General features: G+C 40.2%; 1 protein-coding gene and 1 pseudogene across 1 annotated transcript in view; one reads left to right on the forward strand and one right to left on the reverse strand.

Moving 5' to 3' along the window:
• Nucleotides 1-25,999, forward strand: part of BABAM2 (BRISC and BRCA1 A complex member 2) — a 547,594-nt gene that overhangs the window by 12,030 nt on the left and 509,565 nt on the right. The window lies entirely within an intron of this gene.
• Nucleotides 22,322-22,890, reverse strand: LOC142430968 (large ribosomal subunit protein mL48 pseudogene; annotated as a pseudogene).

Consider the following 25,999-nt stretch of genomic DNA (forward strand, 5'->3'; position numbering starts at 1 on the left):
TTTGGATCGCTTTTCTTTGGATTGGGCATAAACACGGATCCCTTCTAGTCAGTTGACTAGTTAACTGTCATAGATAAGCAAGCACTTTCAGCCTTACCTCCACTTGTTGAGACGTCTGTCTGTCCAGGCCTGGAGGCTCGTTTATCATCAGGGCCTTCATTGCAGCCTGGACCTCCTCCTTCAAGATCATCAACTATTGGTTACATGTTACCTCTTGAAATAGTTGGATTCCGACTAACATCAAAATACCTTTTAGCAACAATGTAACAAGCAACGATACATGTGGACCTCACTGACTGGAACAGCCGGGAATCAAATTGACTCCATCCTTCTCCTGACCTTTGAAATGTTGTATTTTTAAAATGTGTTTTATTTGGAAATAATTTTAGATTGAGAGAAAAGTTACAAAAGTACTTTAGGAAATTAACATTGCTACAACACCACTAATTGACTCACAGGGTTTACTTGCTAGGTTTCCACCCATTTCCTTTTTTGCTTCAGGATGTTTATATTATTGGTAGTGTTAGCTCTGCTCACTTGGTCAGGGTTGGCTCTACCATAGTTTGGGAAGCTTGTCTAAGTACCTGGTGTAATTAAGTAGCACAGAAATTCCAAAGAAAAGAAATTAAAAGAAATTAAAGGAAAAGAAATTAAAAAGTAGATTTTCAACCTCTGTTTGTTTATGGTTAACTTTTACTGTTAAGTACAAGATATAGCATTGAAAAAAAAGCTATAGCATTGAAACTTTTGCCTATCAGTTCTGCCAGAATTCTTTCCACCATATTCTTTTTCTTCAGAAAAAATGAGCTATGAATTCCTAGTAGCAGCAAAATGCCAAATAAATAGAAAATGTTCAATATACATTTGATTAATTACACTTAACAATAGTGAAACTCAAAAAATAATCACTACCGTCAAGTTGATTCTAACTCATTTTGGCCCTGTAGGACAGGGTAGAACCACCCCTGTGGGTTTCTGATATTGTAACTCTTTTTATTTTTGAAATAACTTTATTGGTGGCTTTACAGCTCTTGTAACATTCCATACATCAATTGTGTTGAGCATATTTGTACATATGTTGCCATCATCATTTTCTAGACATTTACTTTCTCTTTGAACTCTTGGTATCAGCTCCTCTCCTTTCCCTCCCTTCCCCCTTCCCACCGTCATGACCCCTTAATAAATTATACATTATTAATGTTTTCATATCTTACACCAACCACTGTTTCCCTTCACCCACCTTTCTGTTGTTTATCCCTCTGGGGCAGGGGGGATTATTCATCAATCACTGTGATCGGTTCCCCCTTTCTCACTCCACCTTCCCCCCTGTTATTGTAACTCTTTATGGGAATAGAAAATCTCTTCGTTGTCTTGCAGGATTGGTAGTTTTGAACTGCTGACCTTGAGGTTAGCTGCTAAATATGTAATCCACTATGCCACTAGGGCTCCTTTTGAAGGTAATACCAGTGCTTTTAAAAAGGTTCATAGACTTCAATTTCTTTATTTATAAAGTGGGGAATCTGATTAGATGACTTCTAAAGTTTTACAAATTAAAAATTGTGTTAAAATGATACAAATTTATCAAACAAATGTATAGACATATACGTATATTTGTGCACGCATATGTGTAAGCACATACATGTATCTGTATATACATGTATATACAGTACAGTGCTATTCTGCCATAAAATGGGATCAAGTGCTCTTTGAGGCTACAGCCTAGTACTCCTGGAAAATATTATAAGTGAAAGAAGCCTGTCACACAAGGCCACATATCTTAGTAATACTTATGTTAAGTGGCCAGATTGGGCAGATGTATAGACTTAGAACAGTAAATTAGTGGTTCCTAGGGTCTAGAATGGAGAGTGACTGTGAATGTCACATGAGAGTGACATTTCTTTTGGGGGATATCAAAAATGTTTTCAAATTAGAAAATGCTGGTTACATAACACTGAGAATACTAAAAATGACTGACTGGTATACTTTATAAGGGTGAATTTATGCACTGTATATGTAACAATGTGTGGCTGTAGCTTCTCACCTCTGACTTCAAAGGGGCGGGAGGAGGATCTAGATCAAGGATAGCTCAAGACTGGCTCTTGGGAAGTGGAGGTCAGATATACCTCCCCTCTTCAGCCCCCTTTTTACTATTTCTGATACTGACCCATCCCTTCCAGAGCACTTTCTAATCCTCTGCTGGGCTCAGTGATTCATTGTAATGGTACACACAAAACTCACAGACAATGTTGTTGTTAGGTACCATAGAGTTGGTTCCAACTCATAGTGACCCTGTCTACAACAGAACACAGTACTGCCCAGTCCTGCGCCATCCTCACACTTGTTCTTTTGTTGAGCCCACCATTGCAGCCACTGAGTCAATCCATCCTGTCCAGGTCTTCCTCATTTTCACATCCCTTCCACTTAACAAAACCTGCTATGTTGTAAGTGCTTGAGACCAAGTACTTGAGACCAAGTCTCGCCATCCTTACCTCTAAGGGGCATTCTGGCCATACTTTTTCTGAGACAAATTTGTTTGTTCTTCTGGCAGACCATGGCACTTTCAATAGTCTTCTACAGCACTTTCAAATGCATTGATTCTTCTTCAGTCTTCATTACTCAGTGTCCAACTTTCACTTGCATATGAGGTGATTGAAAATACTATGGCTTGGATGAGGTGCACCTTAGTCCTCAAAGTAACTTGGATGAGGTGCACCTGAGTCCTCAAATTGCTTTTGAACAATTTCAGAAGATCTTGTGCGGCAGATTTACCCAATGCAGTGCATCATTTGATCTCTTGACTGATGCTTCCATGAGCTATGATTGTGAATCAAAGCAAGACAAAATCCTTGACAACCTCCATCTTTTTTGTTTGTTTGTTTTTGGTGGAGATGCTGGGGATCGAAACTTCCCTCTTTTCTCTGCTTTTCATGATGTTACTTATTGGTCCAGTGTGGTCTTCTTCAAGTTGAGTTGCCATCCATAGTCACGGCTGCCATCTTTGATCTTCATCAGCAAGTGCTTCAAGAGCTCTTCATTTCAACAAGCAAGGTTGTGCCACCTGCCTATTGCAGGATGTGAGTAAGCCTTCCTCCCATCCTCATACCGAGTTCTTCTCCATATAAGCCAGCTTCTCAGATTATTTTCTCATGATATAGATATTTAAAGTATGGTGAGGGGGCACAACCGTGACACACACCTTTTCTGGTTTTGAGCCTTGCAATATTCCCTTGTTCTGTTTGCACAACTACTTCATGATCCGTGTGCATGTTCTGAATGAGCACAATGGCGTGTTTTGGCATTCCCACTCTGCTGAAGGCTATTCATGGTTGGTTGTAACCCACACAGTGGCTTGTCATTGCTCAGTCACTAAAACACAAATATCCTTCTGGCATTCCTTGCTTCCAGCCAAGATCCATCCATCTGTGGATTCCACCTAGAGCAGTCCACATCCGTCGTTCCATGTTCCTTTCTGAATCCATCCTGGATTTCCAGTAGCTCCCTGTCAGTGTACTGCTGCAACCATTGTGGGATCATCTTCAGCAAAATTTAAGTTATATGTGTTATCAATGATATCATTCTATAATTTACACCTTTATTTGGAATGAGAACATGTGTGGATCCTTTCCAGGCAGTTAGCCAGGCAGCTGTCTTCCAAATTTCTTGGCATAGATGAGCGAGTGCTTCCAGTGCTTCAGTAGCTGGTTGAAACATTTCCATTAGTGTTCCGTCAATTCTTGGAGCCTTGTTTTCTGCTACTGTTTTCAGGCAGCTTAGACTTCTTTCTTAAGGACCATTGGTTCTTCACCAAAACTTGCATCGTGATGTGGTTTAATGTCAACTCGCTCCTTTTGGTACAGTGGCTCTTTTTTCTCTATCTTCTTTTGCTGCTTCCTGCATCCTTGAATATTTTGACATGGCATCTTTCAATATTGCAGTTCTAGGCTTAAATGTTTTCCTTTGGTTCTTTTCTGTTTGAGATATGAGATATGAAGATAGTGCTCTTCCTTTTTGGTTTTCTAACTCTAGGTCTTTTGCACATTTTACTATCATACTTTACTTTGTCTTCTCAGGATGCCCTCCGAAAATTTCTGTCCAGTTCTTTGAATTGATCATTTCTTCCATTTGTCTTAGAGACTGATTAAGAATATCTTCTGACATCCCCTTTGATCTTTTCTTTGTTTCTTGTCTTTTTAATGACCTTTTGCTTTCAACATATATGAGTTTCTCAAGGTCAACCCACAGCTCATCAGGTCTTTTGTCATTACTGTTCAATGCGTCAAATCTGTACTTGAGATGTTTTCAAAATTTAGGTGGTATAGACTGAAGGTTGTACTTTGGCTCTGTGAACTTGCTTGAATTTTTTTCAGCTTCAACCTGAATTTACATCTGAGCAATTGGTGATCTGTTCCACAATTGTCCCCTGACCTGGTTTTAGCTACTGATTATCGAGCTTCTCCATTGTCTTTTCCCACAGATGTCATCACTTTGATTTCTGCGTATTTCATTTAGAGCAGTGGTTCTCAACCTTCCTAATGCTGCTACCCTTTAATACAGCTCCTCATGTTGTGGTGACCCCCCAACCATAAAATTATTTTCAGAGGGGGGACCGGGGAGGGAGGGGAAAAAAAAAGAGGACCTGATGCAAAGTGGAGAGAAATGCTATGAAAATGATTAGGGCAAAGAATGTACGGATGTGCTTTATACAATTGATGTATGTATATGTATGGGTTGTGATAAGAGTTGTATGAGCCCCTAATAAAATGTTAAAAAAATTATTTTCAATGCTACTTCATCACTGTAATTTTGCTACTATTATGAGTTGGGTGACCCCCGTGAAAGGTGAAAGGGTTGTTTGACGCCCAAAAGGCTTGTGACCCACAGGTTGAGAACTGCTGATCTAGAGAATGCCTACTGTGTTTTGTGTTGTTGAAAAATGGTATTTGCAATGAATAAGTCATTGGCCTTGCAAAATTCTGTCATTAAATCCCCAGCTTTGTTTCTATCTATGTGGCCATGTTTTCTTACTACTCTTCCTTTCTCTGTGTTTCCAATTTTTGCATTCCAATCACCAGTAATTATTAATGCATCTTGATTGCATGTTTGATCAATTTCAGACTGATGATGTTGGCAGAAATTTTCAGGTTTTTCAATTAACTTGGATCCACATTCAATTCTCATGAAAATAGCCATGAAGAAATCAAGCAGTATATTACTGCATTGAGCAAATTTGTTGTGAAATGCCTCTCTATAGTTTTAAAAAGCCAAGAAGTTAGTTTGAAGACTAAAATATGCCTCACCCTAGCCATGATATTTTCAATGGACTCATACATGTGAAAGCTGGATAATGAATAAGGAAGAATGAGGAATTGATGCCTTTGAATTATGGTGTTGGCAAAGAATAGTGAATATACCTTTGACAGCCAGAACAACTAATAGATCTGTGTTGGAAGAAGTAGAGCTAGATGGCTCTTTAGAAGTGAAAGTGGCAAGACTCTGATATATTTTGGACATTTTAACTGTACAGTCAACATCATGCTTGCTAGAGAGAGGTCAGCAAAAAAGGGAAAATCTCTCTCTTTTAAAAAATCATTTTAATAGGGACTTGTACAACTCTTCTCACAATCCATATGTACAAATATCTTGAAGTAGAACGACACCATGGCTACAATAATGAGCTTAAATATAGTCACGATTGTGAGGATGGCTCAAGATCAGGTAATACTTCATTCTCTTGTACATCAGATTACTGTGAGTTGGAACTGATTCAATAGGCCCCAACAACAACAAAGTAATTGTACTCATATCTGTGAATACACCAAGAGCCATTAGGTTGTATACTTTAAATGATTAACTTATATTTATATTGTATCTCAAAACTTTATATTGTATTTATATTTATATTGTATCTCAATAAAACTTTTAAAAAGTGTCTTAGCAGGTGAATAAATTAAAATTCAGGGCACATTCATGTAATTAAGTAAGATGTAATGGTACACATAAATCAATTAGACTGCTAAGGATGAGCATAGATAAATCTTATGAACTTAACATTGAGGGGAAAAAACCCAAACAGTTCCAGAAGAATGCATACAGTATTATATTTATATATATACACACACAAATATATATTTGCATAGTATGTGATGTTGGATTTATAGCTTTATAATGTCTTTAAAATTGGGGTGGTCATCAAGGTTTTTTTTTCCCCAGAATAAGCCAAGGAAGCTAAGTCCAGTTTAGTGTTTAAAACTTTAGAAAGCTCCGTCGCCAGCTGTTGTGGAGTGACTAGCTGTTATGGAAGTACACCCAATTCTTCTTAGTCTGATCACAATGCTGGGGCTCACTGAAAGGAAATTGGCCTGCTCACTGCTGAGATCTACACCCAGTCTGATGTTAGAACACCATAGCCAAACAAGACATCATCAACCTCAAATGTGTGAGGTTTGCCTGCAAGGTATTCAAAGAACTGTGCTGAGGAGCCCCGCCTTTCCTCTGCCAGTCCCGGCATAGGTGCTTTCACCCAGAAAGCTGGGGTCATCCAAAGTTTTCCTCAAATTGAGCCACTAGACACTTTGCTTTTGGACATTCAGAATCTGGTTGAGGCATGAGAAGTTCAAACTAGGTTGGTGGGGTGCCCAATACCACACCAGTCCCCTTGTGTTGGTCCTGACCACCACGCAGAGCAAAGGGTCTTTTGCTGACCATGGAGCTCCGGCTCCAGCGCCAGTGCAGGCCTGTACTGAGCATGGGAGTGCCGCCTGGGACAAGAGACTGGAGGCTGCATGCTTTCCCACCTTCCACTAGCACTGTCTTTTTATAAATAGTGTAAACATGCAAAATAATACTATATACTGTTTCAAAAACACATAAAAGCTCCTGGTGGCACTGTGGGATAGGTGTTGGGCTGCTAACTTCATGGTCTAGGGCTGCGATTCTCAACCTGTGGGTTGTGACCCCTTTGGGGGTTGAATGACCTTTTCACAGGGTCGCCTAAGACCATCGGAAAACATATAAATATTTCACAATATATAGTTACATATTATTTTGTGATTAATCACTATGCTTAATTATGTTTAATTATGTTCCATTTGTAACAATGAAACTGCATCTTGCCTGTCATATATTTACATTACATTTCGTAACAGTAGGAAAACGACAGTTATGAAGTAGCAATGAAAATAATTTTATGGTCAGGGGTCACCACAACACAAGGATCTGTATTAAAGGGTCGTGGCATTAGGAAGGTTGAGAACTACTGGTCTGTGGTTCCAAGCCACCATCAAATGCTTGGGATAAAGATGAGTCTTTAAGTTCCTGTGAGATTTAGTCTCCTGGGGGACGGACAACAGAAAAGTGGGTGAAGGGAGGTGTTAAACAGTCTAAGACATGACAAAATAATAATAATTTATAAATTATTCAAAGGTTCATGGGGGGCGGGTGGGGAAGGTGGGGAAAATGAGTTGCTGATACCAAAGGCTCAAGGAGAAAGCATATGTTTTGAGAATGATGATGGCAACAAATGTACAAATGTGCTTGACACATGCATGGATGTATGGATTGTGATGAGTCATATGAGCCCCAAATAAAATGATTTAAAAGAAAAAGATTTACAGTCTCAGAAGGGAGTTTTAGAGTCGCTGTAGCTTGAAATTGACTTGATGACAGTGGGTTTGGTTCAGTCTGGATAATTTAATGCCTGCCAGAGTAGAACTGTGTTCCAGAGGACTTGCTTCTTCCAAGGTGTGTCTATTTGGATTCAATCTGCCAAGGGCATTAAACATTTGTACTGCTGGGCGGAGCTTTTATAGTATGCATTCCCTGCCCCGCCCCGGCAGGCGAACATGGAGCAATTTGCTCTGAGTTGGTGCACCCAGTGGGGTTGCCTGGGAAGGTTCTCTGTGGTCACAATGAACTTTTACGTGAAAGCAGTTTCTTTCGCTGGAACCTCGGTGTTTTGTGATGGCTGATGTAAGAGAACAGCGTGTGGCTGTGAAATTTTGTTGGTTTCCTGCTCGGTGGGGAAATACTGTTGATGACAAACCTCGTTCTGGATGTCAATCAACTTCCCTAATGGATAGAAATGTCGACAAAATTCTGTGCACTTGTGCTTGAAGACCAGCGGACCATTGAAGAGATGGGAAAATTATCTGGACTATCTTGGAGCTCAGGTCAGGGAATTTTAATGGGAGGTTTAGGAATGAGAAAGCTCATGAAGTCAGCCTGCCAGCTAGAAGGACCCATGCTGTGAAATTTGTGTCTCAGGTTCTGGCTGACCAGGAGAAAGAACGTAGGCTGGAAACATGCTGTGCTTTGAAAGAACAGCTCTGAAGTGACCCAGGTTTTTCCCCCAAGATCATTACTGATGAGACATGGTGCTATTCTGACCACCCCGAAAGCAAACATCAATCAGCCAGTGGAAGATGCCATCTTCACATAGCCCCAAAAAAGCTTAAGTGAAATAAAAGATCAAGACAATGTTCTTTTTTTTCTAAGTGAAGGGGTATAGTGCATTTGGAGTTTGTTCCACTAGGTCAGACTGTTAATCAAGCTTTCTATTTAGGGTTCTGAAAAAATTGCATGAGAGTGTGTGACAAAAAAGGCCTGATTTGTGGCAGATGGGGGACGGGTTTTGCCACCACAACAATGCACCTGCTCACACAGCCATCTCAGTGCGCCCATTTTTCGCCAAAAACCAACATGCTCTTTTGCCCCAGGCACCTGACTCACCTGACCTCGCTCCATATCACTTTTTTTTTCTGCAAATGAAGAGGGGCATGAAAGGACAGCAATTTGGTGATGTACAGGAGGTGAAGGAAAAAATGAGGGAGATAGTCAGCCATCTGAACAGATGAGTTTAAAAATGGTTTCAAGAACGGAATCGCAGATTTGACAAATGTATTAAATGTAATGGAGAGTACTATGAAGGTGATAAGGTGTTTTTAAAAAATTGTTTTATTAGGGGCTCATACAACTCTTATCACAATCCATACATACATCAATTGTGTGAAGTACATTTTTACATTCATTCCACTCATTGTTCTCAAAACATTTGCTCTCCACCCAAGCCCCTGGCATCTGCTCCTCAGTTTTTCCCCTCCCTCCCCGCTTCCCCCTCCCTCATTAACTCTTGATAATTTATAAATTATTATTTTGTCATATCTTGCACTGTCCGACATCTCCCTTCACCCACTTTTCTGTTGTCCATCCCCCAGGGCAGAGGTTATATGTAGATCCTTGTAATCAGTTCCCCCTCTCCAACCCACCCTCCCTCCATCCTCCTAGTATCGCTACTGACACCACTGGTCCTGAAGGGATCATCCGCCCTGGATTTCCTGTGTTTCCAGTTCTTATCTGTACCAGGGTACATCCTCTGGTCTAGCCAGATTTTTAAGGTAGAATTGGGATCATGATGGGAGGGGCGGGGAAGCATTTAGGAACTAGAGGAAATGTGTAAATTTCATTGTTGCTACGATGCACCCTGACTGACTCATCTGTAGGGGAATGTCCAGTGGCCTACAAATGGGCTTTGGGTCTCCCACTCCACACTCCCCGCCCCCATTCACAATGATATGTTATTTTGTTCTGATGATGCCTGATCCCTGATCCCTTTGACACCTCAGGCTGGTGTGCTTCTTTCATGTGGGCTTTGTTGCTTCTGAGCTAGATGGCTGCTTGTTTACCTTCAAGCCTTTAAGACCCCAGATGGTATATCTTTTGATAGCTGGGCACCATCAGCTTTCTTCACCACATTTGCTTATTCACCTGCTGTGTCTTCAGCAATTGTGTCAGGAAGGTGAACATCATAGAATGCCAATTTAATAGAAGAAAGTATTCTTGCATTGAGGGAGTACTTGAGTACTGCTACCTTAATAGTAAACCTGTAAATATATGCACATAGATTTATTTCCCCATCTTCATATATAAATATATTTGCATATGTACATGCCTTTATTTAGACCTTTATAAATGCCCTTTGCCTTCTAGCTCTTTCCTCTAATTTGATAAGGCTGTTTTATAAAAAAAAACTTAAGTACATATCTTTGAAAAAAAAAACCAACCTTTTTTGGGGGGTATCCCCTCATGTTGCTGGGTGTCACAAAATTTCTTCTGACTCACTGTGACCCTGTGTGACAGAGTAAAAGGGCCCGAAGGATTTTCTTGGCTGTAATCTTTATCTAAACAGCTCTCTAGGACTTTTTTTCTGAGGAGCTGCTGGGTAAGTTTGAATGCCAAGCACTTAACCCTTGTGCAGTCAAGTCCCCTTCCACTCCCATCGAATGGATACTGAAAGTATAAGGTTGTGGACGGGGAAAATGGGAAGTGAGATCAGAAAAGGGGATGGAAAAAAAAAAAGAAAAGGGGATGGGGTGAAGGGTGAATGGAGAAACCAAGTGGACAACTATAAATGAAATTCTTAAAAGTTACTCATCTTCAAAATACAACTTTTGCCTCTCAGGGTAGCAACTTCCCTCCAGACACAGGGTAATGAAGAAGAGTTCAGCCTGCCAGCTAGAGAGATTCACGCAGCCAAACTGAGTTCGGCTTTCAAAGCTTCCAGTACCCATGTTTAAAATTGCTCAATTCAGTAATCAAGATCTTACACTCAGCGTCTATTTTTAACTAAGCAAGTAAAGAAATTCAAAACATGGACCAAAATGCAACAGGTCGTGTGGGTGGATGAGATGTCACAGCAGATGCCCCAAACGTAGCTGCGTGTCAGTGTGGTTGAGTCACCGTGATACTCTGAAAGAGAGCTATTACGGCTCAGCTGCCACAGGTTGCGGCGAGATCACTCTTTCCTCCCTGTTATATTTACCAGGCGTCATTCCAGAATTCTGAGCACACATTTAGACATCTTCAAGATTATAAAAATCAATGGAAATGACAAAATATGGCATTTTACAAAGAACACATGCTTGTGATCAAATTCACTCGGAGCAGAGATGCTAATAAACATTCAGTTGTTGTTAGGTGCCGTCAGCCTCAGTATTTTCTCCATCTAGCATGATGCTGGGTATTCGTCCAGCTGTGACAACTCTGGTTTATATTAAGGTATAATCTAATGAGAAGGCTGCTTTGATTTCATCAGTAACTGCTCCAAGCCCTCTTGGCTTTCAGCAGGCAAGGTTGTAGGGTAAACTATATCTTACTAGTAGATTATGAGTCTTTCTCCGGTCTTGATGCCATGTTCTCCTTTTCAAAGTCCGTGCTTGAGTACGTATGGTGAAAGGATATGACAAAGTGGCACGGTGGGCCCTGTCTGAGCACCTCTGGATACAAAAAAGGGAAGGAGAGTGTAACTCCATGGCTGCCCAAGGCAGAGGCTAGCCAGGTTCTATCCTCCGTCCTTTGTTTGATACCACTGTCCCTCTCTTACCACACTACTTCTCTGGTGGGCTCCAAAATCTGTTGCAGTGGCCGCACAGAACCCGCTGACAATACTTGTAATCGTGGGGTTTACTTGGGAAGCTAACAATCACAAAGATACACGTGTTTGCCTGCATTGCTTCTTCTCCGCCATGCTGGCAGCCATGTCTTTCTCTGCTCCTCAGCCTCTTTCTCAGCTGTATGGTCCATTGACCTCTGCCTCATTCCATAGATGAGGAAGCCAGCGGCTCCTCCATTTTGTCTCCTGGTCTTGATGCACAACTCCTGTCCCTCTGTTGCCTCTGCTCGAGGCAGGAATCTCATGTGCACTCTGCTGGTGGCTCCTCTTTCTTCATGATCATGGGATCCTTTCTCTGTTTCTGGGATGACTCACTTAAAAGCCAGTGGAAAGGTTAAACTGACCAATTCCCTCTATTAGTGTTTCACACATTATATTTTCGCCATCCCATCCAATCATTTGAGTTACAAAGACATGGATAGAAGAGTCTTACCAAGTAATTGGATTTCACTATAGGATACAAGCTCATTGCACAACTTAGCTGATGTTAAACCAGGTTCTGTCTCTCAGGTTTCATGGATTACAATGAAGTGTTATGGAATTCCCAGTATTCACATTGTTATTCATAATTTGCTATGAAGTACAAACATAGTTTTATACAGCTATGTTACTGTTGTTAGGCGCCATCGAGTCGATTCTGACTCAAAGTGGCCCTGTGACAACAGAAGGATACACTGCCTGCTCCTGTGCCATCCTCACCATCATTGTTTGAAGTAGAGTCTAATTGAATTCTTTTGCATGTGATAGACAATTGAGCACTAAACAAACAAAACTGCTGCTTTGGGGTTGATTCTGACTCATTGTGACTATAAATAGGGTTTCCAGAGCTGCAAAGGTTTGTGGGAGCAGAAAGTCTCAGCTTTCTCCTGTGGAGTGAGTGACAGGTGGGTTTGAACTGCTTATAGTTAGCAGCCAAATCCATAACCAGTCCTTATATCAGCAGGGCTCCTTTGTCCCAGCACTCCAAAACCCAAACCACTGCCACCGAGTCCACGCTGACTCACAGCTACACTGCAGGAGAGGGTAGACCTGCCCTGTGAGTTTCCGAGACCATAACTCTCTAGGGGAGTAAAAAGCCAGGAATGCTTGTTGCAAAGACTGTCCTTTCCTCCCTTTGATTGGTCATGGCACTTTTGTTCATAGTCAGTTGACCAAAGGGATATAATAGATTCCTGTGACACTCTTTATACTTTTTCTTCATTCTGTTGTCCTCTGTTCTTGGGTTTACATTTCCTGATTTAACTTCAAGGTCGCTGTTTCTTCTGCTTTTTCACATCTATTGTCATGTCTCTGTGAACTATTTTATTTCATTATTGTACTTTCAATCTAGAATTTCCATTTAGTTCTTTTGAAATAATTTAAATCTCTTTGTTGCTGTTCTGTATCTGATGCAACATTATCTACATACTACATCATACTTTATTCATCCTTTCCTTTAGTTCTGTGAACATAGTAGCAAGGACCATTTTTGAAACATTTTTCTGCTAAATCTGACATTTGGCTGCTCTTGTTTTCCTCCTGGCATGTTGATTATGCTTTCTGGTTTCTTTTCATGCTTGCCTTTTTCTTCTTGGAAACTGTATATTTTAGACAATGTATCAGTTCTGGGTATTGGTTCCCCCTCTCTTACGGAAACCCATAACCCCCTTCCTTGGTGGAGCTATTATGTGCTTCATTTTTGGAGACTTGGTACATGCTTTGTGAACTCTATTTTCCTCTCATAATATGAGACCTCTGTAGCTCTGAGAGACATTGATTTTGGGTGGACCCATAGTCATCCTAAGATGATAGGGGTGTTGGTAAGGCTTTCTTCTTTTTTTCGTCACACCTGATCGTCGTCACTGTATGCTGCTATTAAATTAGGCCTCCCAACTCACGATGACCCCCATGCCCAATACAATGAAACACTGCCCGTCTTGGGCCAAACGGTTTTCAGTCACAAGTAAGTTAAAAAAAATTTTTTGTTTGTGTTTCAGTTATAAGTTTTTTATTGCCATTAAAAATAGTCTTATTTTTAATTCACATATCATACAATTCACATGTGACTCATGTAATCTACATACCATACTATTCAGTTCTATCATATTAAGAAGAATTGGACAGTCATCACTACAATCAACTTTAGAATGTTTTTTCCTTTCTCCTACCCATAGTTTAGGAAATAGAATGCTATGTCTTCTTAGTTCTTCTTAGACTGGAAGTTCCCCTGAAACCTGTTCAGTGTCATAGTAACGTACAACTGTTGACTGATGGCTAGATAATAACTACACATGAAATACCTTGACCTGGAATTGAACCCAGTTCCACTGAACTACCTATGCTTCTACACCTAGCTACTTGAAGGCTGATTGTTGTGTTATTTTCAGTAGTTCCTTGGGGCATAAGTTCTTCTGCTAATTAATCCTATTAAGTTATGGCTCCTTGGAAGGAAAAGTTTCTGAGAATCTATTTGTTCTGACCCCAGAAGGTAAGTCCTCCCCAGTGTCTTATTCCCTGACTCCTGAAAACTAGCAGATTTACTATCTAGGTTTTGTCTTTTATTTTTCCAGTTGTACTTTTATTTTACCTTAAAAAAATCATTTTATTGGGGACTAATCCAACGCTTATCACAATCCTTACATACATGCATTGTGTCAAGCACATTTGTACATTCGTTGCCATCATCATTCTCAAAACATTTGCTTTCTGCTTGAGCCCTTGGTATCAGCTCCCCATTTTCCCTCTCCCTCCTTGGTTGCCCCTTCCTCATGAACCCTTTGATAATTTATAAATTATTATTATTTTGCCATATCTTACAATGTCTGACGTTTACCTTCACCCACTTTTCTGTTGTCCATCCCCCAAGGAGGAGGTTATATGTAGATCCTTGTAATCAGTTCCCCCTTTCCATCCCGCCCTCCCTCAACCCTCCTGGTATCTCCAATCGCAGCACTGGTCCTGAAGGGATTATCTGTCCTGGATTCCCTGTGTTTCCAGTTCCTAAGTTCTAATCTTTCCGCCTCTATGGTTTTGGATTTTATTATTTCTGATAATTGTATCACATGGGCTCTTGTGTTCCTTTCCATGTGGACTTAGTTGACACTCACTTACATAGCTACTTGTTGTAAGACAAGCTTTTAAGACCCCACATGCTATTTTTTTCTGAAAGCTGGGTGCTATTTTCTTTATCACACTTTGCTATAGCACCCATATCTTGAGTGATCACTTCATGGGGACAAATATTAATGAGGGTTATGTAATTGAACTCTTTTATTCCTAGATTAGTGGTTACAGTTAGGTGCAAGCTCAAAATCCATTCATATATCCACAGTTTATTTATAACCTTGTTCCAATTTTAGAAGCAGTATTATCAATTTACTGAGAAATAATTTAAGTAACTTTCAGGAGACATTTGGTAATTCTAATAATAGTATCATTAATCTAGCCAATAGTGTAGACTTGAAAGTACTATTGAGAAAAGCAAAATATATGGGAGTCCAAGTTGGCTGCTTGTGTTGTTTAGTTCTTAGTCTCAGTGTCTTTGATGAGTTTCCTTCCTGTAGATCTGTGTTTCCTTGAGAGTGGTGTAATGAAATCTCCTATTATTGCTGAGTTGTCTGTCTTCTACATTATTATTATTAACATAATAATTATATTAATGTAATAATTATAGCACATATAACTAATAATAACATAATCAATATTAACAATAATATAATGTATTATTACTACTATTTCTCTCTTTAATGTTGTGAGAGTTTGATTAATCTTTTTCGAGGATCTTTCACTGGGAGTGTATATGTTTAATATGATTATGTTAATCATTATGTGTTACCTTTCTGGTCTCATGATGTGTTTGCCTTGTAGTCTATCTTATCAGATTAATATTGCCACATCTGCTTTTTTTTGGTGATTAGCTTGGTAAATTTTTTTCCATCCTGGGAATTTTAGTCTATTTTAGTCTTTTTGTTTAAGGTATGTCTCTTGTAGGCAGCATATTTTTTGGGTGTTATTTTCTAACCAGCTTGCTATTGTTTTGATTGGGGCACTTATTCCATTCTCATTCTATGTCATATTGATGTGTGCAGGTTTGTTGCTGTCATTTTGCTGGGTGTTTTTTATCTTTGTGGTTTTCTTAGTTTGTTTTTTCTTTTATTTCTGTTATTTGAGTAGTTTTCATTGTATTGATTTCTCTGTTTTGTTGACCTGTATGTTGCTCTTGGGTTTGTCTTCTTTTGTGGGTTGTCTGTCCAGAGTATTCTCATTATTATTTCATGTCATGCTAGCCTTGTATTTACAAATTCCTTTCATTTTTCCTCTTCTTAAATACCTGCATTTCTCATATTTCAGAGAGAGTTTTGATGGCAACAGGTTTCTTGGTAGGCAGATTTTTTCTTTTAGGATTTAATATATGTCACTACATTGCCTTCTTGCCTACAAGGTTTCTTTTTTAAAAAATAATTTTATTATGGGCTCATACATCTCCTATCACAATCCATACATACATCAATTGTGTAAAGCACATTTGTACATTCGTTGCCCTCATCATTCTCAAAACCTTTGCTCTCCACCCAAGCCCCTGGCGTCAGGTGCCTGCAAGGTTTCTGCTGAGAAGTCTGCACCTGTTCTTGTTTTCCTTTATATGTAACTGTTCTTTTTTCCCCTATTTGCTCTCAAGATCGCCTCCCTGTCCTTGATGTTGAGTTTGACTGTGATATGTATGATGTTTTTCTTTCTCGGTCTATCCTGATTGGGGTTCTCTCAGCTTCTTTGATACTTATTTTCTTCTTTATGGTGTTGGAAAAGCTCTCTTCTATGATTTCTTATATTGTTTTCTCTTTGTGTATATGTATATTTTTTGTTCCAGGATCCCAGTGAGACATAGATTGTTCCTCTTGATAGTGTTGCACATCATTTGTAGCCTTTCTTCAGATTTCTTTTTTTGTTGTTTCTCTTGTTGATTGTATTAGAAATAATTGTCTGTAAGCTCACTAATTCAGTTTGTTTTTTCCTTTTGACTTTATTAGTTTGCTCTTTTATTGTATTTTTTATTTCTTGTTATATTATTATATCTTCTGGAGTTCTAGTTGGTGGTAGATTTCTAGTTTTTCAATCCTCTCTATCAATTGTAGGGTTATAAACATTATTCTCTTGAATTATAATTAATATTAACTTAATAATTATAACATTATTATTTCTTCAACATTGTGAGAGTTTGATTAATATATTTGGAGGGTCTTATCATTGGGAGTGTATATGCTTAATATGGTTATGTCTTGTTAATCTTGATAATAATATTCTTATTAAAAAAAGAATATTCTTGATAAAAGAATATATTCTTGATAATCTCAGGACCTTTCCTACTGAGTAGAAAAGGTTAGTTTCGCATGTGGTTCAATTATTTGTGGCTGTTTTTCCTGACTTTTCCCCTTGATTTTGAGTATACTTTGATTGACTGCTGTTCCTGTCACATCATGGTACAGCTCAGCTATTAATCTTCGGTGGGCTGTCATATGGGGGCAGTGGGATTTTCAGGACCTTTTTTGCTGGATATGGGGATGGCCAAGGCATTCCTTGCTGTGGGGCAGAGACAGCCACAGCCTACTGTATGATGTTCTTTTTGGTGGGCAGGGGACACTGGTAGGGGTTTCTCATCGAGGAATTTTATTGAGTCTTCTGGGAGAGAGAAAAATCTCCCAAATGGTGTGTATGACTGGCTCTCTGGTACCTCTCTGTCATCCACCTTGAAAAGCAGTCGTGTCAATATTTGTGCAGAAAATACTGTTGGGAAGTTCCATTGTGGGTAGCAAGGGTTTCTGGGAAATGCAGTTCCAAGATAATGCATGGATTCTGTGCATGTTCAGTCCAAGTCTCCACCTTCACTCCTATGCCACATTCACCCTGGAGAGAGTTCATACACATAATTCTTTATGGAATCAGGGATGTAGGTTTCTCCTTCTGTAGCTAGTGTTGCTTTTATGGGGCATATTATATCCTCACCCTGCCTATATGACTAGAAATCTATTGTATATTAAAATGGAGCTAACTTTTTCAGGAAGAGATGCTGGATTTGAGGCTGTGAGTCATTGATAAGCACTGGCCAGAAATCTAAGTCCTTCAGGATTGACTGAGTCTGTTCTTTCAGAAAATTCCACCAACAGTCACACACACATAGGTTGTCGAGGGGAAATTCTTAATTATAATGAGACAAAAGAAGAGAGGTGAGGAATGGACTGGAAACCATCAATGCCATTCCTGTCTAAGAACAATACTAAAAGCACAAATGATAGTATGTTTCTCTCTCTTAATTCATTCTATAAAAATTCTTCATTTAAGCTTTATTATAAAAACAGTCAGAAAGGGGTTGGTTGGTCTAAGAGGCTGAAATAAAAGGATAAAGAAAATAACACTTTTTAATTTGTGTGTGTATGTGTGTGTATCTGGCTTTTCCTGTAAGCACACTATCTCTTTCTGATTTTTCTAGGATTTTTTCTGTCCACTCATAGTAGCATCATAAAGTACGAGAAACTGCCAGCTACTCCGTGGGAGAAAGACGAGGCTTTCTGTTGCTGGAAAGATTTACAATGTAGGAAACCAAAGAAGCAACACTCCTCTGACCTGTAGGGTTGCTGTGGGTCAGTATTGACTCAATGGCAAGTGAGTGTGGCTTTGTTTTGTGGGCATATAGACATTATATCTTATCATAGACAACATTGCACTTCAATTTTAATTTTTTGATGATGAATGCAACACTTTGCTCTTTAATGTATCATTCCTGGCATAGTGAATTATATGATTGCTTGACTCAAAATGGCCAATACAAATCCATTTCAGCTCACTAATGCCTATGATGTCAATCTTTATGTGCTTTATCTCATTTTTGATAGCTTCTAGTTTTCCGATACTCATACTTCATACATTTCTACTTTCAGAGCATTAATGGGCCTTTGTAGCTGTTTCTCTCTTTCCGAGTCATGCTCCATCAGTAACTGAAGGTCTTGAAATCTCTGTCACATCCACATCATTAAGGTCAACTCTGTTTGGAGGAGGCAGCTTGTCCTCAGTTGTATGTTGAGTTCCTCCCGACCTGTGAGGCTTGTCTTCTGACACTGTAACACAGTTCTGTTGTTATTTATAAGGTTTGTAGTGGAAATCCTGCAGATGTGGACAGCCAATTCTTTCTTCATAGGCTGGAAACTCTGCTGAATCTTGTTACTCCTGTTGGTTTTTGAAATACCTGCTGCATCCCAGCAACATGAAGCCACTACAGTGTGAAAAACTGACAGATGAGTGGTGCTGATACTTTGCTAAATACAGTTTTAAAATTACTGGATATTTTAAAAATTACTAATATAGTTTGGCTGCTTTTATTTATTTTTAATTGTTTTATTGGAGTCTCATACAACTCTTATCACAATCCATACATCCATCAATTGTGTAAAGCACATTTGTACATTCATTGCCCTCATCATTCTCAAAACATTTGCTCTCCACTTAAGCCCCTGGCATCTGCTCCTCATTTTTCCCCTTCCTCCCCAATTCCCCCTCCCTCATGAGCCCTTGATAATTTATAAATTATTATTTTGTCATATCTTGCACTGTCCGACATCTCCCTTCACCCACTTTTCTGTTGTCTGTCCCCCAGGGAGGAGGTTATATATAGGTCCTTGTAATCAGTTTCCCCTTTCCAACCCACCCTCCCCTCACTCTCCTGGTATCACCACTCATACCACTGATCCTGAAGAGATCATTCGCCCTGTAGTCCCTGTGTGTCCAGTTCCTATCCGTATCAGTGTACATCCTCTGGTCTATCAGGAGTTGTAAGGTAGAATTGAGATCATGATAGTCGGGGGAGGAAGCATTTAGGAGCTAGAGGAAATGTGTATGTTTCATGGTTGCTACATTACACCCTGACTGGCCTCCCCAAGACCCTTCTTAAGGGTATGTCCAGTGGCCTACAAATGAGTTTCATCTCTGCACTATCCCCTTCATTCACAATTATTTGATTTTTTGTTCTGATGATACCTGATACCTGATCCCTTTGACACCTTGTGATCTCACAGGCTGGTGTGCTTCTTCTATGTGGGCTTTGTTGCTTCTGAGCTAGATGGCTGCTTGTTTACCTTCAAGCCTTTAAGACCCCAAACACTATATCTTTTGATAACCGGGCACCATCAGCTTTCTTCGCCACATTTGCTTATTCACCTGCTTTGTCTTCAGCAGTTGTGTATGGAAGGTGAGCATCATAGAATGCCAATTTAATAGAAGAAAGTATTCTTGCATTGAGAGGGTACTTGAGTGGAGGCCCAATGTCCTTCTGCTACCTTAATATTAAGCCTATACATATATATACATAGATCTATTTCCCCATCCTCATACATAAATATATTTGCGTATGTACATGCCTTTATTTAGACCTCTATAAATGCCTTTTGCCTCCTAGCTCTTTCCTTTATTTCCTTTGACTTTCCTCTTGTCCCACTATCATGCTCAGTCTTCATTTGGGTTTTAGTAATTCCTCTTGGTTACATTACCCTTGATCATGCCCTACCAGGCCTGCTACACCCTCCTCACCACCAATTTGGACCACTTGTTGTTCCCTTGCCCCTGGGTTTGTTAACACCACTACCTTTCCCCCCCACCTCCTCCTCTCCATTGTCCCTCTGGAACTGTCAGTCCCATTTACTTCTCCTCCAGATTTTTCATCTAGTCTAACTTATTTAGAGAGACTTGTGGAGATAATATGATGCAGAAAAACAAGACAGCAAAACCAAGCAACAATATACAACAAAACAACCACAACAACAAACCAATGACAAAAACAAAACAAAACACAAGAAAGAAAAGCTTGTAGTTAGTTCAAGGACTGTTTGTTCGTGTTTAGGAGTGTTTTCCGTCTGTTGGGGCATCAATTCCTGGCCCCAAAGTCCACCTTCAGCATTCCCTGGGGACCTCGCTGCTCTGTTCCCTTGCTGTTCTGTTGCACCCCTTGGTCTTTTGCCTCGGTGTGGCAGGATCAGATCAGACGCAATTCCCATACTGTGTCTCCACTGTTGTCCCCTGTAGGATTATGGGTGGGTGAGGGATGTTGTTTCTCCTAGTGGAGCTGGCAATGTGATCCTCTCTGTGGACTGACTGTCCTGAGCGGGAACATAGTCCTCAAGGCCTGGTGGGCCAGGATGTGCTCCACTCAGATATGTCCCTGCAGATTCAGTGCTGTCCTCTGAATTAAATTCTTCTGGGGAGTCCTGCACATTTTAAAGATCAAACTTTTTTCTTTTTGCTAGATACTTCTTAAACCTATATATGCATTTATATTTTCCAAGTTGATGAACATTTTAACACTCTGTGACTTGAGAGGCATTTTGAGTTTTCTCTAATTGTAGCTAATGACGAATTTTAAAGGATCATATTAGGCACATTAAGTCAATTTTTGTTACCATGTTTTTGTAAAAGATAGTCTCCTTCATTATTTCAGTGTATTTTTCTGTCATTCATCATAGAATACACTTATTTTTTCCTTTATAAAATCTTAAATAATTGGTATTGATTTTAGAAGTCATAATGCTGGAATTGCAGGATTGGAAGGCCTCTTAAACTTTAATGCTACCAAGTGATTGTCTAGGCTGTGCTTCCATATCTCTGAGTAGTTACGGAGTAAGAAGCCCCTGGTGCTGTTGGGTAAGCGTTGAGCTGCTAATTGTAAGGTTGGCATTTCAAACTCACCAACTCTTCCTCTGAGGAAAGAGGAGACCGTTTCCATACATATTTATAACCTTTTACATGCTATAGGGGATTGCTATGAGTCAGAAACGACTCAATGACAGTGGGTTGGGTAATGGGAAAGCTCTGTGGATGTCAAGCTCATCTGGGTAGCCGATCCTGTTAATAAGTTCTTTTTCTTTTCCCAATCATTTTATTGGGGGCTCGTATGACTCTTATCACAATCCATCCTTCCATTGTGTCAAGCACATTTGTACATTTGTTGCCATCATCATTTTCAAAACATTGGCTTTTTACTCAAGCCCTTGGTATCAGCTCATCATTTTTCCCCTCCCTCTCCCCCTCCTCCCTCATGCAACCTTGATAATTTATAAATTGTTATTATTTTGTCATCTTACCCTCTCTGACATCTCCCTTCACCCACTTTTCTGTTGTCCATCCCCCAGGGAGGAGGTTATATGTAGATCCTTGTAATCAGTTCCCCTTTTCCATCCCACCCTCCCTCCACCCTCCCTTTATTGCCACTCTCACCACTGGCCCTGAAGGGATCATCTGTCCCGGATTCCCTGTGTTTCCAGTTCCTATCTGTACCAGTGTGCATCCTCTGGTCTAGCCTGATTTGGAAGGTAGAGTTGGGATCATGATAGTGTATGTGTGTGGGGAAGCATTTAGGAACTACAGGAATGTTGTATGTTTCATCTTTGCTACACTGCACTCTGACTGACTCGTCCCCTCTACAAGACCCTTCTGTCCAGTTGCCTACAGATGGGTCTTGGGTCCCCAATCTGTACTCTCCCTCATTCTCAATGATACGATTTTTTGTTCTTTGATGCCTGATACCTGATCTCTTTGACACCTTGTGATCACACAGGCTGGTGTGCTTCTTCCATGTGGGCTTTGTTGCTTCTGAGCTAGATGGCGCTCCAGAGTTCTCAAACTCACTTCAGAATGTAAAGTTTTTTTGTCCTTTCCCTCGCTTTATAGCAGATTTCCATTATATGGAAGCTACCCGGGGTTCCCTCAAAGGAAGGTGAGTGAGACGTGAGAAACACTTCCATTCTATAGAGGAGAGAAGACATTCCTGAGTGTGAGAGTGAGCACTTAAATTCCGGGTATCTCGTTTAGCTACTGAATGTCAGTAGGCTGGCATGAAGAGTTCTGCAGTGAACTAGTTCAACTTAGCCAACACGCTTCCAATTCTGGTTGAGCTTGGAACTTTCCCTTACAGTTTTCATCAGTGCGTTTCTTCACTGATCATCTGACTCCTTCCGGAAGATGGCTTTGGATTATTTCCAAGTTAATCTCTGTATATGTAGTATACAAACTTCTGATCTGCACCACTCATCCATGATAAGGACTGAGTCCAGGAACATTTTCATTCATAACTTTCCTCAATATGGATGGAGAGATTGTTGTAGAAGTTGTGACAATACTGCGTATAACTCTCTACCAGGGCCATGACATAAGCAGTCAACTGAACATTTACAACACATATTCACAAGCTGCCCACAAATTAATGGGCCTCACTACCCACTTCCTCTTTTCAGTTCCTCTCGGCCTCTTGTGCTACAATAGGGTAGTGCCACGGGTGGCTTTCGTTTTGCAATGCCGACTGGTCGTCCGTAGAATGCCACCTTCAGGACAGATGAGGTTCTCTCCGGAACTTCACATGCAGAGGAAAAGGCTTGTATGAAAACGGAGTAACTTCTTAGGCACAGAACCTTCTCCAGGGTTCTGCTCATCCTTGGCCACTGTGACCTATAATTATGCAAGCCGAAGGTCTGCTCTAGCAGCCTCAACCTCCGGGCATCGGATGCAAAATGTCTTCATAATGAGCTTTTGGTTGCTGGTTATGCGCCAGCCACTGTGCTGAGCTCCAGGGATGCGAGCAAGGTTGATGGCAGGATCCTTCTTTGGAGGCTACACATCATTTAGTTGTCCAATGACCAGCACAATGTTGGCAAGTTTTTCACAACATTGTCTCTGAAGAACAATTTTTGATGCATATGATAGATCGTAGCCTGACAGCAAAACTTTGGAAATTGGACTCAGCTCACTCATTCACTCACTCACTGACTCATTCACTCACTCACTCACTCACTCCCTGCCATCGAGTCAGTTCTGACTCATGTGACCAAAGAGGTCAAGGTCGAACTACCCCTGTGACTTTCTAAGGCTTTACATGAAAAAACATTAAGTTGTACATGTATTTATTTATCTAATTGCAGTGATAGAGAAGACTGTACAGAATTGATATTAGAGAAGTGCATCCCAATGCTGCCTGGGAAGAGTAAGGGAAGGTTTTTTTAATGGTAAAATGTGAATAACAGCGCAGGGAAGCAAATGATACACATGCACTGAAACTAAAAGAGTTTATGTAAGGACTTGCTACGTAGGAGATACCTGTTGTCTTCCACAATGTACCAATAGCAGACATGGGAAAGGATTTCATGAGAATGGTATAGCTGATGGTAGAATCCATGGAGAATATAGTGTAGCCAATTTCTTAAGAAACTCATTTTTCCCTTCCATTTATAGGATCAATATGAGTTGGTATGGACTAGGTGGCAGTGAGGTTGGTCACTGGTGTGGCTATTAAAAATGACCACAAATTATATATATTTTTAAATATAGTTGTAATTCACGAAGAGGAGCCCCGGTGGTGTCATGGTTACACGTTGGGCTGCTAATCACAGGCCAGCAGTTTGAGATGTCCAGCTGCTCCTGGGGAGAAAAATGAGGCTTCTACTCTGTAAGGATTTGGTTTCAGCTATCCACAGAGCCAGCTCAACTCTGAGTCACTGTGAGTCGGAATGGACTTGATGGCATGAGAGAGGGACAACTCTTAAAGAGAAAAATGCATACATCTCAAGTGTCCAACAGAGTTATTTTTGTTACGAGCTATTTAGTATTCCTTCCTTTTCCCAGTCATTGCTTTCTTCCCTCAAAAGTATCTACAATTCTTTTCCCCCCATGTTCCATTTCTTTTAATGCCATGTGATCTTTCTTTCCCATTTCTTTTTTTCTTATTATTTAAAAAAATCATTTTATTAGGGGCTCATACAACTCGTATCACAATCCATATATACATCAATTGTGTAAAGCACATTTGTACATTCATTGCCCTCATCATTATCAAAACATTTGCTCTCCACCTAAGCCCCTGGCATCAGCTCCTCATTTGTTCCCCTCCTTCCCCACTCCCCCCTCCCCCGTGAACCCTTGATAATTTATAAATTATTATTTTGTCATATCTTAACACTGTCCAACGTCTGCCTTCACCCACTTTTCTGTTATACATCCCTCAGGGAGGAGGTTATATGTAGATCCTTGTAATTGGTTCCCCCTTTCTACCCCACCTTCCTTCCATCCTCCCCGTATTGCCACTCACACCACTGGTCTTAAAGGGTTCATCCGCCCTGGGTTCCCTATGTTTCCAGTTCTTATGTGTACCAGTGTACATTCTCTGGTCTAGCCAGATTTATAAGGTGGTATTGGTATCATGATACCTCATTGGGGGGGGGTGTGGGTAGGAAACATTTAGGAACTAGAGGAATGTTTTATGTTTTATCATTGCTACATTGCACCCTGACTGGCTCATCTCCTCCCTGCAACCCTTCCGTAAGGGGATGTCCAATTGCCTACAGATGGGCTTTGGGTCTCCACTCCACACTCCCCCTCATTCTCAATGATATGATTTTTTGTTCTGATGTTGCCTGATACTTGATCCCTTCAACATCTCGTGATCACGCAGACTGGTGTGCTTCTTCCACGTGGGCTTTGTTGCTTCTGAGCTAGATGGCCGCTTGTTTACCTTCAAGCCTGTAAGACCCCAGATGCTATATCTTTTGATAGCCTGGCACTATCAGCTTTCTTTGCCACATTTCCTTATGCACCCATTTGTCTTGAGTGATTGCATCAGGGAAGTGAGCATCATGGAATGCCAGTTTAATAGAACAAAGTATTCTTGCACTGAGGGAGTACTTGAGTGGAGGCTCAATGTCTATCTGCTACCATAGTACTAAACCTGTAAATATATAGATCTTTTCCCCATCCTCATATATAAATATATTTACATATGCACATGTCTTTATTTAGACCTCTATAAATGCCCTTTGCCTCCTATCTCTTTCCTCTCTTTCCTTTGACTTCCCTCTGTCCCACTATCATGCTCTGTCTTCATTTGGGTTTTGGTAGTTCCTCTTGGTTACATTACCCTTGATCACGCCCTACCAGGTGTCTTATATCCTCACCACTGATTTGGATCACTTGTTGTCCCCTGTTGTATCTACTATTCTTATCACTTCACCATAAATTATAAGTACAAGAAATTTGTATAAGTACAATACTAGACTAAATACATTTCTGTGTTTAGCTTCTTTTGTTCAACATATTTTGAGTCTTCTATCTTAAGATATGTATCAGTAGTTCATTCTTGTTTCTCTTTCTTTCCGTTTACTGTTGTAAAGTATTCCATTGCATACATTTCTTTATTCTCCTGTTAAAGGGCATTTTGAGTGTTTCCAGTTAGAGCTTATATGAATAAAGCTGCTTGCAAGCATTTTATAAGTATTTTTTGAAATCATTTTATTGGGGGCTCGTACAACTCTTATCACAATCCATACGTACATCCATTGTGTCAAGCACATTTGTACTTTTGTTGCCCTCATCATTCTCAAAACATTTGCTTTCTACTTGCGCTCTTTGTGTCAGCTCCTCATTTTTCCCCTCCCTCCCTGCCCCCATCTCTTATGAACCCTTGACAATTTAGAAATTATTACTGATTTGTCATGCCTTTTAAGTGGCCATATGCATTCATTTATCTTGGGTATTCTTGAGTGGAATTTTGAA

The sequence above is a fragment of the Tenrec ecaudatus genome, chromosome 17 (assembly GCF_050624435.1).
Source record: "Tenrec ecaudatus isolate mTenEca1 chromosome 17, mTenEca1.hap1, whole genome shotgun sequence".
Classification (NCBI taxonomy): domain Eukaryota; kingdom Metazoa; phylum Chordata; class Mammalia; order Afrosoricida; family Tenrecidae; genus Tenrec; species Tenrec ecaudatus.